The sequence below is a fragment of the Puma concolor genome, chromosome A1 (genome assembly GCF_028749965.1).
Source record: "Puma concolor isolate L17-30 chromosome A1, mPumCon1.1.hap2, whole genome shotgun sequence".
NCBI lineage: Eukaryota > Metazoa > Chordata > Mammalia > Carnivora > Felidae > Puma > Puma concolor.
In genome coordinates, this window is record NC_141667.1 from 238,370,806 (window position 1) to 238,385,706 (window position 14,901).

The following is a 14,901-nucleotide window of genomic DNA, read 5'->3' on the forward strand; positions in this document are numbered from 1 at the left end:
TGGCAGTGCTCCACAGATGTGCCCTGAGTTAATTTGATGACATCCAAGATGGCGCTGCTGGAACTGAGGCATCCTTGGAGGGGAGAAGCTCACCCCCACGGGAGGTAATACCCCTGAGGACCAGACTGTTGGCGGCCCACAAAGCGCTGTGGTGAGGGTCAGACAAAAGGCCGTCAGGACACTATTTCTCCCTTGTTGGTACACAGTGATTTTATTGGAATAAGACATTGCCCTGCTACTTCCTGGGCATGCTCTATACCTGAATCTGTGACTCTAGGACACAAAGGAAATTAGATTTGGTGTCTTCAGCGGCGGCCCTGCGGAGGCCCCTGCTGCAGACAGTGACGCTGCTTCTGGAGTGGATGCTGTTTTGGGCCTCAGTTGGTCTTCGCAGGAGAGGTAAGAGTTTAGCCTTTTCAGGTCTGGAGTTTGCTGAGTGGAGTCAGGTATTTTGCTCAGACGTCAAGCGACCCAGACTTTCAAAGCTCAAGTGGTTCTAGGTAAGCCTCTATTCTAGATTTCTACTGATGTAGGCGGTTGTACGAGGAGGCTATAATGAGGAATATGGTGCACCCAAGGGTCGTGGGGGAGAGCTATTTACAAAAACAGGCTCTCTCGGTATTTCAACCCCCGTTTTAGGAAGCAAGAAGATAGAGCTCTTTTTAAATTTATTCTTACCATATTTTTATTACTACACTGACATTACCAGTGAAAACTTAGACCATTTTATAGCTGGGCAACATTTCCTAATTTACAAAGCATTTTGGGTAAATGCTCTTTTTTTTTTTTTTTAACCCTTGGAACTTCACAGCCAAATCCAAATAAAATAAGAAAAGCGCTTTGTAAGCCATAACCTGCAAGGCCAACGTAGCGTGTTATTGTCTTTTATATGCGAGTATGTGGCTGCTGTTTTGTATTTGATGTTAGTAAATGATAGCATTTCCAGACTATCACCTGGTCGCAACTCCTCATTTTCCATGAGCTAAATGAGACCCACGAATGACTTGTCTAAGGCCACTCGGCTCGCGTTTAACAGAGCGGGCTTTTGTCAGCCGTGCCTATGTCCGAAAATTAATCTGGGCAATTTGGTGAGAATAGAAACTGCCCTTGTAATTTTGCACGACCAGCGTGAGCACCCGCGCTGCGTTCTGCAGCATTATTAAAGCCTAAGGTTGATGATGGTCCTATCTCTTTAAAAAGAAAAAAAAAGTCTGCTGGGTGGGGGCGGGGGGCCCGCTGACTGCGGCATCCAGTCCCCTGGACCCAGTGCGGCTGCGGTGGCAGTCACGCTGGAGCCTGCTGATGTGACAAAAGGAAAACAAAGGCGCTGAGATGGACGCTGACGGCCACCGGTAAGTGGCTGAGGATCCGGTTAGATAAGGAACGGGAAGGGAAAGGGAAGAAGCTTGTAGAAATCGGCGAGCCCACGGTGTGATTGGTTCTTGGGTCCTCCGAGAGCTGGGCTGGAACCAGGTCGGTCAGTCACTGCAGTTGTTTTCGGACAGCACTGACCACTCTCCTAAGACACTGCCTTCCGTGGAAGGCAGAGAATCTTCTTTCGTGGGTCGTGCACCTGTGAGTAATGGGCTCTTTTTAAAACGTGCCGTTGGGGCTGGCAGCCTGCGGGTTTGGGGGCGGGGAGAGACGCCAGCCGGCCGCGTTACTAGAGACATCCACGGTGGTCCCCGTGCTCAGACCACCCGGCTTTGTCATTTTAATTTCCACCCTGGGCTTGCAGTGTTTGGTCACAATGGGTCCTTTGCTATAAAACGGGGTGTGGGGGTCAAGAGCCCTGTTGAATACCAAGTGGGATTCTCAGAGCGGCTTCTGGTGGAATTTACACTGGCTGTCCTCATTTTAAACAGCACGCCCTTGCGTGATTCCACATATTATCCTTACCTTACATAACGGGATTTGAAAATCCTGCTTTTACTGAGCAGCATTTTACCAAGTCATTCCATTTTCTTCCAGCGAGTGATCGTCACATTCTTAGAAAGAGTATCCCAGTTTTAACAAGGAGGAAACCTCTCCGTCTTGTTCTTTCTCTTGAAACAAGGTTAATAACCTCAGGACAGACCGCCGGATTGGTTTCTAACATGCCACTGGTCCGGGCTTTCGTTTCATCCTGCTCTGTGTAAGTGGAAGGCGAAAGCAGGTTCGTTCCACGCGTTTCCCCAGCGCGAACCGCCCTCGAGTTCCATGCAAGGGCAGCTCTTTATTTCTCCTCCAAAGCAGAGAAAAGTAATCGACGCGTAATCCCATTGTATTTGTCACGTGGGAAGTAAATCTCCTATATTGGTCTTTTTTCAAGCTGCCCATTGATAACCAGGTACGCACCAGGTCAGTATGTGACCATGGTGCCCCGGTGGTTTTGCTTATGACTAACCAGCCTCCTTTCCCTAACCCTGCCTCAAAGTCTTACTCATCCTTCCCGTACCTTCTCTGGCTGTTTGGCTGGCCGATTTCCCCCCTTCTTGTCTCTGGCGTTCGAGGCTCCTTCAGTCTCCCTTTCAAACACGCCAAGCCACATGTTCCACGTTCCCGTCTTTCCCTCGTGCCTTGCTTGGTTTCTGAGATTCTTTCCATGATGAAGATGGTGTTTTCTATGCTTCCCATGATAAGAGGAAAAGCCCAGTCACGCTCTTTGAAAGACCAAGATTCCCTTCCATCGGGAGTATCTGGTGTATTGTTGTTTATGCTGGATTGGTTCTCAGGAGCTTCAGGTATTTATCTCAGCCACGCTTCGTTGTAGCTCTGATCGCCGAAAACGCACTTAACTTCTGTGGGTCTCAGTACCTTCCTATATTAGAGATGTGGGCCGTTGTTTTTCACACAACTGTCCCCGGGTTCGAATGAGGTCATGCACATGAGGGCATCAGCACCGAATGTGCACCGTATTGTTGTTTAGCGGGAGTTCTGACTTTTCCCATTCGGTCTACCCACCTTCCTATTCCCCGATCCGTGGGGAAGCAGGCTACCGTGGTTTCTCATAGCATTTCCTTAAAGGAAGGGACTCTGAAATGATCTTTTGATCAAGTGCATCTTAATCAGCTCTAAGTAGATATAAGGAACATACCCGGTACTTGCTTAGGATCTCTTGCCTGTAAGCGTAATGGTGACGTTTCCACGCTGCCACAAGAGTGTTCATTGGAGGAGGGAAGGCCAAGTGTCTTTGTACAGCTCCTGTTAAAGCCTTGACGATGGCAGAGGTGATGATGATATTGACTGTCCAAGTGAGGACCGCTAGATGGGACTGATGCGAGCAGTGCCAAATTGGAAACCAGAACAGATCCCGTTGCTCTTCTGACCTTGGACAACCTGAGCAGCAGTTTGCTTTTCGTATTGCCAGCCTGTCGCTAGTTTAGTTTCTGTTCGTATGTGCTTTTCTCCTTCCTCCTTGCCACCTTTTCTTTCCTTAAACTCTACGCGTCGCGCATCGCGTCTGACGTTAGAGCCTAGGACGGAGCCACCGTGGTGGTGAACTGGGAAGTACTGGGCGGGAATCGAGGGGTGTGGTGCTAGCTCCGAGGCCTTGGTTTCTCTTTGCGCTAACCGGAAAGTCATTTGACTTCACCTCTGCGATCAGAGGCACGACATAGATACTCTTTAAGTTTCCTTCAAGTCCTGGGTGCACAATTAATACACCCTGTCTTCGGGGTACTCTTGGTGTATAACAGTTACTTGATCAAGTCACGTGCTTTCACCTCCATTGTCCGTTGTCCTCGACACAATAGCCTCGAGGAAGAGCCGGCCTGTTTTGCTGATGATAAAACGTAAGACCAAGGGAGAAGAGAACCCCAACGATTTCTCATTTGTGAAAAGGGGAGGTCGACCAGGCGGTATCCAAGTTGGCTTTTCTCGCTAGACGTCGGTGAGTCCTTAGCCTGCAAACGCTGAGCTCTGGCCCCTGTACCCCCGTGTCCCCTCTCACAGCACTTAGAGCTTACAGCGGCCTGAAATCCAATGCACACCGGTTCTCGCTTTTGTAAGGGGGCATCGATGGTCTGGTTACAGTGACATCGTGTCCAAAGATTTGATTTAAATATTCTGCTCCGGGTTAGAAAATTAGAAAATGAGGGCAATGTAATCCCCATTTTCCTTTTCATGTGTCCTGAAACTACAACACATTATAATAAGTCAAAGACCCAAATAATGTTGTGGGTGATCACTTACACTTCATAGATCTCCTTGTTTCATCTAAGTACCAAGTGCTAGACAGCCGCATGTATTTGCATTTTTCAGGTATCTAGAATTTGTGCACGACTTTACTTCTAGCAGTGAAGGCTTAGCTCTTTCTCCTTGTTTTTAATGCAGTGATCAATTTAATCATTAAGAAATGATTAGGGTCGTTATTAATTCTTAGGACCATTAATAAATGACTAATAGGGTCACCAGATCCATTACCGGAAATATGGCCTAAGGTAAACATACACTAAAAAATTGCTTGTTGTTTATTTGAAATTCAAACTTAACTAGGCACATTTCTATTTGCTAAATCTAGGAACCCTAGATAAACAGAACCTTAACTGATAAATTAGAGAGTCATTTACTTTGAGCATAAAGATATTAATGTTAGGTTTTTAAAGCTTAAAACATACATTAAATCCAACCTTTATCAGTTTCTCATAATATGCAAGCATCTCACTAGTTTTGTTTATTAATGCTTTTGTTTATTAAATGTGTAATAAGTGACCATTCTAAGAAAATCCTGATCCTGAAGACCGTATTATGTCCAACTCACCTCATATTCCCCAGAGGCCTTGCTACTGAATGGAAAAAAAAAAAATACCCAAGATTTTAAATATATTTATTTGGAGTCAAACTTGGTTTTGCAAACTGACTCTACATCATACTAGACCTGATACCTTCCATCTCTTGGAATCTCAGTTTCCTCCTTCTTTTTTTTTTGTTTTTTAAATGTTTATTTATTTTTTGAGAGAGAGAGAGAGAGAGACAGACAGAGTGTGAGCAGGGGAGGGGCAGAGAGAGAGGGAGACACAGAGTCCGAAGCAGGCTCCAGGCTCTGAGCTGTCAGCACAGAGCCCCACGCAGGGCTCGAACCCACAGACCGTGAGATCATGACCTGAGCTACTCGGGCGTGCCTCAGTTTCCTCCTCCTTAAGTGACACTGATAATAGGCTAACAATCACCACCTCAGAGGTCAGATGACAGGTGAGTAAAGCCTCTGGTGTGGATTTCCATGGCAAGCTCCCTTAGTTTTTTTAAGGGAATGAATGAATATTCTTTTTCCCTGCAAAAAACCCAGATGATAATATTAGTCAGATAATATGAAATGAGATGTATTTTAATCATACAGTCTATTTTTCATGCATTATTTTTTAAAAGCTTTATGGAGATCTAATTCCTATGCCATATAATTCGTCTATATGGTCTCTTATTTTGGGGTGAAACGTTATCTTTGATAACATTGATCCAAAGATAAACCCAAGACTCTGAGGAGGTCCCGTTCCAGTACCAGCCCTCCCCAGACTCCTGCCTCAGACAATCTGCTCCATTAGTTGACAAGACTGAAAACAGAGGCTCCTCAATTCGATCCAAGATACGCTATAAAAGTATGTGTATTTTTATTAGCTGGAAATTGGCCAAAGTGACTAAATTATTCAATCTCTGTTGAATGCCTTACGTATCCATGGCCCCAGATCTCACTGAGTGAGAGAGTCAACGACGAAGAAAACACTCTTGAGGCGTGTTCAGCAAAGTAGGGGAGGAAGATTTGTGTAACACAGAGGAGATTCGGAATCTGAGGGAGTAGTTCATAGTTTTTTCTTATTCCATTTGAAATACAGTATCTTTTCTGTTACGCATTGTACACAGACATCTTCAATGACGCACACATGCACACAACCAACCAGTTACTTATCGCCCACCTTTCACTTTGCTTTTGGTGCTCCACAAAGTGCATTTACGGACACCTTCAATCACAGGGATGCGCGTTTGAGGTCAGATGATGACTAGTGACCGTGGCCTTTTCTGCAACAGATTGTGCCGATACAATCCTGTCATTAGCGACACTCAAAAGAGTTGCTACGTCTTAAAATCTTAAGTTTGCTCCATTCATGTACAGGGCGAATGAATCTGATTTCTCCATTTTGCAAAGATGCCATTTTAAAGTCTTCTGCTGACTCCTGTTTTGTTCTGACATTAAGGAGGGCCAGGCAATTATTCCGAGGGCAGTGCCAGTCGAGGCTTTCTGCGGGCCCGAAGTCTGTCCGTGGCTGGCTCCCCGTTCTCGTGACGTGAGGGACTGTCAAGGGTGAATTTTCACCGCATGCCGGAGGATTTCGCTACCAGTGGCTTTGGTCAGATGCGATACACAGTAATGTGGGTTGTTAGTTCCCAGTTTTAGATGAACGTGGATGCCGTTCTCAGGAGGTCACCACGGGCAGCTCTGACCCTGTTGTTTGCTGTAGGTGGGTTGAAGGACCATTTCTGGGGAAGCCAACGTTATTCTGATAAGTAAAGCCGCAGAGCGCGATGCCTGTGAATATGGCAGCACGGCCAACGGTGGAAAGGGGGAGAGGTCACCCGAGATGTCCTCGCTTCCTCGGGGCCACAGGCCACTTCCTCTCCCTCCATGAAGAGGGGCTTTTACTAGTTCCGAGCCCATGTGGTTCTGTATTTAATGGACACGCTAAGCCAAAGAGAAGGGACATCATCCTAGGGATGAAGTCCAAGGGGTAGGTCCTGTTGATATTTCTATCTCGTTCCCTGCAGGAAAGACCTTTCTTTTCATTCCCACGGGTGGCAGCTGGGTGTGTGTGTTCTAGCTCCTGGGAAGTCTGTTCTGTCCTCTTGCTTTCTGGCGAAGTCTACCTTAGAAATCCCCTCGTCTTCCCTTGCTCCTCCCCGCCTACCCACCAAAGGACGGCTTTGGGCCGAGGGGACGTCACCACTTGTCTCCACCGGGGCCATGATTTCCGCCCCGAGTCTCTGGGCCGTTTCTGCTTCGTGCAGAGCAACTCGAAGGGAGCTTCACCTCCGTGAGTTAGCGGGGCTGGCATATGTCTTTCCTCCTCCTTAAAGGAGACCGTAGATGGTGCCAAATTCACCCGCTGTGGGGAAAACCCTGATTGCCAGAACAGGGTATTTTTGCCGGGAAGGCGGAGAGGTCACTGAACGGCACGCCGTGCCTCTCTCAGCCGTGGGCAGCGGCCTCAGCTTTCAGAGCCAGACGAACGGATTCCACAGCTGGCGGGATGGATGTCCAAATCCCCGTTCCCAAGTAGCAAGTTCAGAGAGCCAACTGTTCGGGCCCGACGCCCGGGACGAGGGCCTGAGTCAGGCGGCAGAGGGTATCATGCGTGCGTTTCCTGGCCCCGCATGTGTTGGAGAATATTACACGAACATGAAGAGGGACATCCAAGATTGGCAAACGTCATCTGCAGTCTGTTGAGTACTTTTAGACATAGTTCTGGGTGGTCTTTCTGATGAACCTGCACAGGGAGGGGGCAGGCCAGATGAGGCGCAGAGAGATGACGAGATTCTCCAGCCTTGGCCTTCCTCCTGCGCTCCTAACCCCTCCCACCCCCCACCCCGGACTTGATGTGATGGAAGCGGCTTTCTTTCCTTTGGGGGAAGAAGCAATGGGAGAGAAGGAAATCATATTTGAGAACAGATGTTGTGTTTGGTGAATAAGGTAAGAGCTAGAAGTTGAAGACCCCGTGTTTGAGTCCCAGGGTCGGATGTCGCTTGACTTTCTGTGCACCAATTTCCTTAGGTGTGAAACAGAATTAGCAATTTTCTACCGAATTACCAGGCTGTTATGAAACTGCAAAAAGATAATATCTATGGAGTCACTTCAATGAATTAAAGATACTTTATCTTGGGGCGTCTGGGTGGCTCAGTCAGTTAAGCCCCTGACTTCAGCTCAGGTCACGATCTCGCGGTCTGTGGGTTCGAGCCCTGCGTTGGGCTCCATGCTGATGGCTCAGAGCCTGGAGCCTGCTTCGGATTCTGTGTCTCCCTCTCTCTCTGCCCCTCCCCTGCTCACACTCTGTCTCTGTCTCTCTCTGAAAAGTAAATAAACATAAAAAAAATTAAAAAAAGATACTTTATCTTTGCAAGACACTCCTACTATACTGCATTATAATTTTACTATCAATAACATTTCAACGGCACACAAAATGTAGGATATACTGATTTTCTTGGCTATGCTAATGAGCTACGTTAACACAACATTATGAAAGCAGTAAAAAACACCAGAGTTAACACTTCATGGTTAATTTGGTCGTCCTGAAAAGCTGTCTTAAATCGCATTGGACTGCTGTTCATTCATGGCTGATGCCATAAAAAAGGCTTCTGTCTTCTGTGTGATGTCATTGTTAAGGATTTGTAGAAGTAAATGGAGCACTCAAAAATGGATGCATTATCAGGTGAAGATTTATATGCAAGAGAAGCGTTAAACATAGAAGTATAAAAATCCCACGTAATGTTACCATCAGTAAGGCACAAAAAGCATTTCTGAGTTTAAAATAATGAACATGAAATAGAACTAAATACATAATCACAAGCAGAGATGTGTTCCTATATAGGCTTATTTAAAATGTGAAATTATCGGGGCACCTGGGTGGCTCAGTTGGTTGAGCATCCGGACTACAGCTTAGGTCATGATCTCGCGGTTTGTGAGTTCGAGCCCCACATCGGGCTCTGTGCTGACAGCTCAGAGCCCGGAACCTGCTTCGGATTCTGTGTCTCCCTCTCTCTCTGCCCCTCCCCTGCTCATGCTCTGTCTCTCTCTCTCAAAAATAAATACACATTAAAAAAATTATTTTACAATGTGAAATTATCACACACCAAGAAATAGATGTTTGTTGACTTGAGTAAAGGTGTGTGTGTGTGTGTGTGTGTGTGTGTGCGCCATCATGAGTTGGGAATAAAAAAGACATTTTAATGTTTCCTTTGCCTATATATTTTGATCTTGGATTAGTACAAAATAATCATGAGAATAAAGAGAAGAATATACAATAAGTGCTTTGTGAATGTTGGTGAGCTGCAGACATTTCGATATCATTATATGGGAAGCAGTTGGGTTTATCGGAGAAGCTCTTGAACGAAGGGGCTAGAGCTGGTGTTGGGGCTCTGTCACCTCCTCGGTGTGACCTTTGTAGTGCCCTCGTGGCCCACGGGACCCTGTGATGGCAGGCGCAGTGTCTCCCCTTCTAACCCTGCCCCTGCAGAGCTACATTTCACGAAGATTAACGCCTTCGCAAACGAACGTTTTCATATTTATAAACTCACATGGACAACATCTGCCATAGACTGGCCCTGGGGACGTGTGTCACCTCGTTCCCTTCTATATCCCCTTGTGGCGTGGGCACATGCCATAACGTGTTTTGAGCTTTGGTCCCTTAACCTGTAAAATGGGGAAACCAGCTGGTCTCCCTCTTTCCTCAAGTAGGCTTGAGGATTGTGTGAAACCATGGATGCGATTGTAAGGGACTACACGGGTAAGGTGCTGACGTTTAAATGCCACATGCAGAATTTCATATTAATTCAGAAGGGCTCATGGGCACCACGTGGATCTTCGCAACTCTGAGGAAAACTTTGGAATGCTGCGGGAACAGGTTCTCACAGAGCGTTTCACAACGTGGAGGCCACATGCCCTGATCACGGAGGGAATGGTCGGTGTTGGGGAAATGAGGGGATGTGATGTGACTCAAATAGGCATCAAAAAAAATGAGATTATTCAGTGAGGATATGACCCCTTTTGCAAGTTCCTTCTCTCCTTGCCTCCCCTCCCTCTTCTTTTCTTCCTCTCCTTCCTTCTTCCTGTAAAAACCTTATTACGTAGACTCTATTTTTCCATCAGAACCTCATTCTTAATTAACAGCTGTTCTAGCAATAAATGGAAGATATTAAAGACTGTCTTAAGCAAAGATGTCATTATATGCCCTCCGTCATGTTATAAACCTATTTTTAATATTATCCCCTGCACAAGACACAATTTATAGTACACGTTTAGTTTTTATTATTTTTATTTATTTATTTATTTATTTATTTATTTATTTATTTATTTATTTTAAATTAATGTTTACTTTTGAGAAAGAGAGAGAGAGCGAGCAGGGGAGGGGCAGAGATAGAGAGAAGGAGACACAGAATCCGAAGCAGGCTCCAGGGTCCAAGCTGTCAGCACAGAGCCTGATGCGGGGCTCGAACCCATGAACCACGAGATCATGACATGAGCGGAAGTCGTACGCCCAACCGACTGAGCCACCCCATAATTTTTATTATGGTGCCCCATAATTTTTATTATTTTTTAAATGAAAATACTATGCATACGAAAGAGTATATATAAATTAGAGAATTTTGCGTACTTTTTGGGGGGCTGTTTCTTTTTTATTTTCAAGAGTTCTTTATTCTGGACACAAAACTGTCAATTATCTGTGCGGCAAATGCGTTCTCCTGATTTTTGTAGCTTACCTTAGGTGAACAGAAGTTCTTAGTTTTAATATGGTTTGACTGTAACAATCTTTTGTCTTACAATCCGTGGCTTCTATTTGTTCTTTGGAGAATTCTTCTTTACTCTGAAGTCATTAAGATATTGTGTTCTATTTCTTTCTAAAAAGCTTAAGGTTTGATCTTCTCGCTCATGAGAGTTTGTGTTGGTATTTGTGCACAGTGGGAGGTACAGATACATTTTGTTTCCACGTAGATAACCGCTTGTCCCAGTAACATTTTCCGAATGGTCTGCTTTCTCCACCAAATTCTACAAACACCTCTGTTATGTATCAAGTTTCCATGAATGCAGGGCCCTGTTGCTAAGCTTTTTATTCTGATTGTTCCTGTGTGAATGCCATACCAACTTAGTTATAATAGTTTTACATTAAGATTCAACATCTAGAAAAGCTTTCTGAAGGAGTCTTTTTAAAAAAATTCTTGTCCCTTTGTTCTTCCCTAAAACTCTGAGAATCAGCTTGTCAAGTTTTATTTTAAAAACTTACTGGGATTTTAGTGGGAATTCCTCTGAATGAAAAGATCAATTTGAGGAGAGCTGACATGGCATTACATGCATTATCTCCATTTTTAAAAGGGCCTCTTTAATGTTTTTTTGTTCAAGTTGACAGATTTTTTTCCTAGAAGTTTTATACAAGTTCTTTCGTTATAACTATTCCAAGGTAACTCCTTCCCCCCGCCCCCCGGGCTATTATAAATGGCTATCGTTTGAAAGAACACCTTAAAAAAATCCACAAACTCTTGTTGGTATGTAGAAAGGCAGTTGAACTTGTCAATAATCTTGATTCACTCTACTATTAATTTTGGTAATTTGCCTAAGTTTCTTTTTTTTAATATTCCCTCTGTGAATAGTGACAGCTTTGCTTCCTCTCTTGCACCCCTCGTTTCTCATTCTTCTCCGCCCTTTTCTGTCTTTCACTGGCTGGCACCTCCCATAAAATGGGGAATAGAAATTAAGACAGGAGGGTATGTTTGCCCTTTAATGAAGTTCTCACCTACTTCTCATTGACCTAAAGTTTTTTGTGTTCTTTCCTTTTAATTTTTTTTTTTTTTTGGTTATTAATGGATACTGAATTTTATTCTCTGATCAGCTTAATCATAAGGTATTATGCTTATTACACACTGCTGGACTCAACTTGCTAATAGATATTTCAAATTTTTGCATGAGTGAGATTGGCCATTACTTTTTCTTTTTCATAATTGTCCCGGTTTGGTGTAGATCATTTAATTGGGAATATTATCAGCCTCATGAAATTACTTGGACATATTGTCTGTTTTCATGTTCTCTGGTAGAATCTATAAGATATTAGAGTTAATCTGCTTATCGAACATTTGGTACGGCTCACCAGTGAAACTGTCCAGCCTCATGTGTTCTCTGTGAAAAGATTTTAAGTATCAGTGATCGAATCTATTTCCTGGATTGACTTAGTTCTTGAATTCGTTTTGGTGCTTTATATTCTTCCAGGAATTTGTCCGTTTTCAAAATTTAAAAATTCATTACCCGAAAGGTTGTATCATCTCTTATCTTTTTAATCTCTGATGCACCTCCTGTTTCATTCCCAGCACTATCTTTGTGTGAATGACTTTGCTTTTATCTTGATCAGACTTGCCCCAAGTTTGCCAGTGTGTCTTTTAAAAAAACTCACTTTTGTCTTTGCTGATATTTTCTTCTGTGTCTTTGTTTTCCACTTCATCAGTTCTGCTCTCATCACTATTTCCTGTTTTCTTTGGGTTTGTCCCATTACCTTTTTCTAAGTTCTTGAAGTGGATACTTAATTTTCAGTCTTTCTTCTTTCTAAATGAAATCATTAAAGGCTCTAAATGTCCCCATCCATTTACTAACCCCCTTTTTAATGAACAGAGACCAACCAGAATTTAGAAAGATTCCTTTTGTTTTGTATTCATCTTATTTATCTTTAGAGTTGCCCTCTATTTGTGGCACGTAGGACTGGGTTTCCATGTATGTTGTGAATAGAGAGTTTCCTTTCATAATACATTTATGTAAGCACAGAGTAACTTTAAAAATTATTAAGTAAGTGACAAATAGATGGTACCCAATTAGGCCACAGATCCTCAAATATGAAAAAAACCATAAGGGTGACTCATCCATGACTACAGTTCGGGCAACTGGTGTTTCCAGGTAACACGCTGTCTTCTCTCATCAATATGCGTATACAATTGTTATATCATCGGGGGGTAATTTCTTTCTAAATTTTTTTAAAAAAATTTAAAATTTGAGGGTAGTTGACATACAATGTTACATTAGTTTTGGGTGTAGAGCATAGCGATTCAACAAGTTTATACATTCTGCTCTGTCCACCAAAAAGTAGCTCCCCCCCCTCATCATACAATACTATGACAGTATCATTGACCGTATTGCCTATGCTGTGCCTTTTCACAGGGGGTAAGTTCTGAACAATTGGAGAAAAAAGACAAGTCCTGGGGAGATGCACACGTACCAATGTTCCGGTGTCCAAAAAGGAACAATAGTTGTTAGAATTCTAACTTGTAGGCTAGATGTTAATTATAGCAGTCATATTAAAATTGATTGCATTGAAAGAGAATTAAGGGGCTGTTAGACAAGGGCACGGTTATCCCTGGGACCCAGCATGGGTTCATCAAGAACACGTCATGTCAATGTCCCCTTTGACAACATTTTTAGACTGGCAGCACCGTGGAGGGGTCAGCAGAAAGACTGTACCTTGGCCTTGGTGATACACTGGGCAAAGCTGTTGTATCTTGCTAATATTGATAGCTTGATGTGCTCAATGATGGGACTTTCATTAGGGCTCAGAGTTGTGTAGTAAAAACTATTCAGAGATCGGTTTTTCTTCTTTTTTTGTCATCAACGTATCATTGTCCCTCTGGAGGAACGTTCTGATAATTTGCCACAGGGTTCTCCTACGTTGTATTGCAATTTTGCAAAATGTGCCAGGTGATATAAAGCTAATTAAAATTTCAGATCTCAGAATATGTTTTTCAAAAGATATTGACAAACTGGAATTAGAGCTGGAAACTCCTTCAGTGAGGCTAATAAGCATGAACTTGCAGTGTTAACACTTAAGTCAATACTTCTGTTTTTCTCTAACGCTCCCACAGAGGCAGAACACCATGAGCACATAAAACGTGCGGCTGAAGGCCTCTATTTGAGTATAAGTGATTCCAGATTTCCCTTGGAATTTCATATTTTATCATAAACATTTATATAAAACCTGTGTCTGTTCTACAGTACATTTATATTTTATGTTTATATTTAACATGACATTTTAATTGACAAAATCGTTTTTAGTCAGAAGACATATCTGGATTAATTCCTATGCTCAGAATTGTTATAAGTTAAATCATAGAACGAATTGCAGAATTTCACAGGTGTTAATAAGTTACAACACTTACTCCAGCTCCTTGTTTTACAGGTAAAGAAACTGATTCTAATCTTCCACTTTATTACACATAACTTCTCTTAAACTGAACATTTCAAATTGAAGAGTCTAATTTCTGAAATCCATTGTCATACAAAAGGGTTTCATCTTCTTGTTATGTAATTTCCTTTTTTTTTTCTTTTTCGGAGAGAGAGAGAGAAAGAGAAAGAGAGAGAGAGAGAATGCACAGGGGTGAGGGGCAGAGAGAGAGAGGGAGAGAATCCCAAGCAGGTTCCATGCCCAGTGCGGAGTCCGATGCAGGGCTCAGTCTCACGACCCTGAGATCACGACCTGAGCCGAAATTAAGAGTCGGACACTCAACCGACTGAGTCACCCAGGCACCCTATAAATTCTTAATTTAATTTTAATTCTTTAATTAAAAATTTAAATACAAAATTTCTCTAATTCTTGACACATGGCATTCAAATTTCATTATACACGTTTTTATATGAAAGCGTCATTAAGATTTGGTTTGGTTTGTTTCAATTAATCTCACTCATGATGCCTGGTAATATTTTTATTATAACAAGTTATTGGGGAAGTGTTTTCGGGAAATAGTTTACAGTGAGTTTTGAGTTCTTTGGTTTTCATGAAGTCAAGAATCTATAGTATTATAAGCATAGCTTAGATTACTCTCTCTAAATGACTTTTGTCCGCAACGAAATATTGTCAGCTAACAAAAAGTAGAATAGGAGTCCGGGAGCTGGTTTTCCAGTTTCTGGTTTATCAGTTCCTGGTTGAGTGAGCTTGAACACAGTTACTTACCTTTCTGCATTCAAGTTTCGTTAACATATTAAACATCTTAGCAATTCTACCTCTCTTCTGTCTGCTCCAAAGAACTGTTGAAGTGTGGTACTGTCTAAAATTATCAAGCATTTATACTCAAGAGAGTTGTATGAACGGGTAGAAAATTCAGTCTCATGTGTCCCTCTGGCTTATCACCGTTGTCAAAGTTAGTCATTTTTTTTTTTTTCCTAGTTTGTTTCTTAAGATGTTAGACTGCTGGCAG

General features: G+C 43.0%; 1 protein-coding gene across 3 annotated transcripts in view; it reads left to right on the plus strand.

The window, feature by feature from the left end:
* Positions 1–1,238: 1,238 nt before the first annotated feature.
* Positions 1,239–14,901, plus strand: part of SACS (sacsin molecular chaperone) — an 85,621-nt gene continuing 71,958 nt past the window's right edge. For 2 of the 3 annotated variants that reach the window (XM_086715173.1, XM_086715180.1), the window contains exon 1: positions 1,239–1,352. The gene's annotated coding sequence lies outside the window, so the exon portion shown is untranslated. Of the gene's footprint in view, positions 1,353–1,477; positions 1,576–14,901 lie in introns of those variants that run through there. The other variant, XM_086715176.1, reaches the window with a different exon arrangement.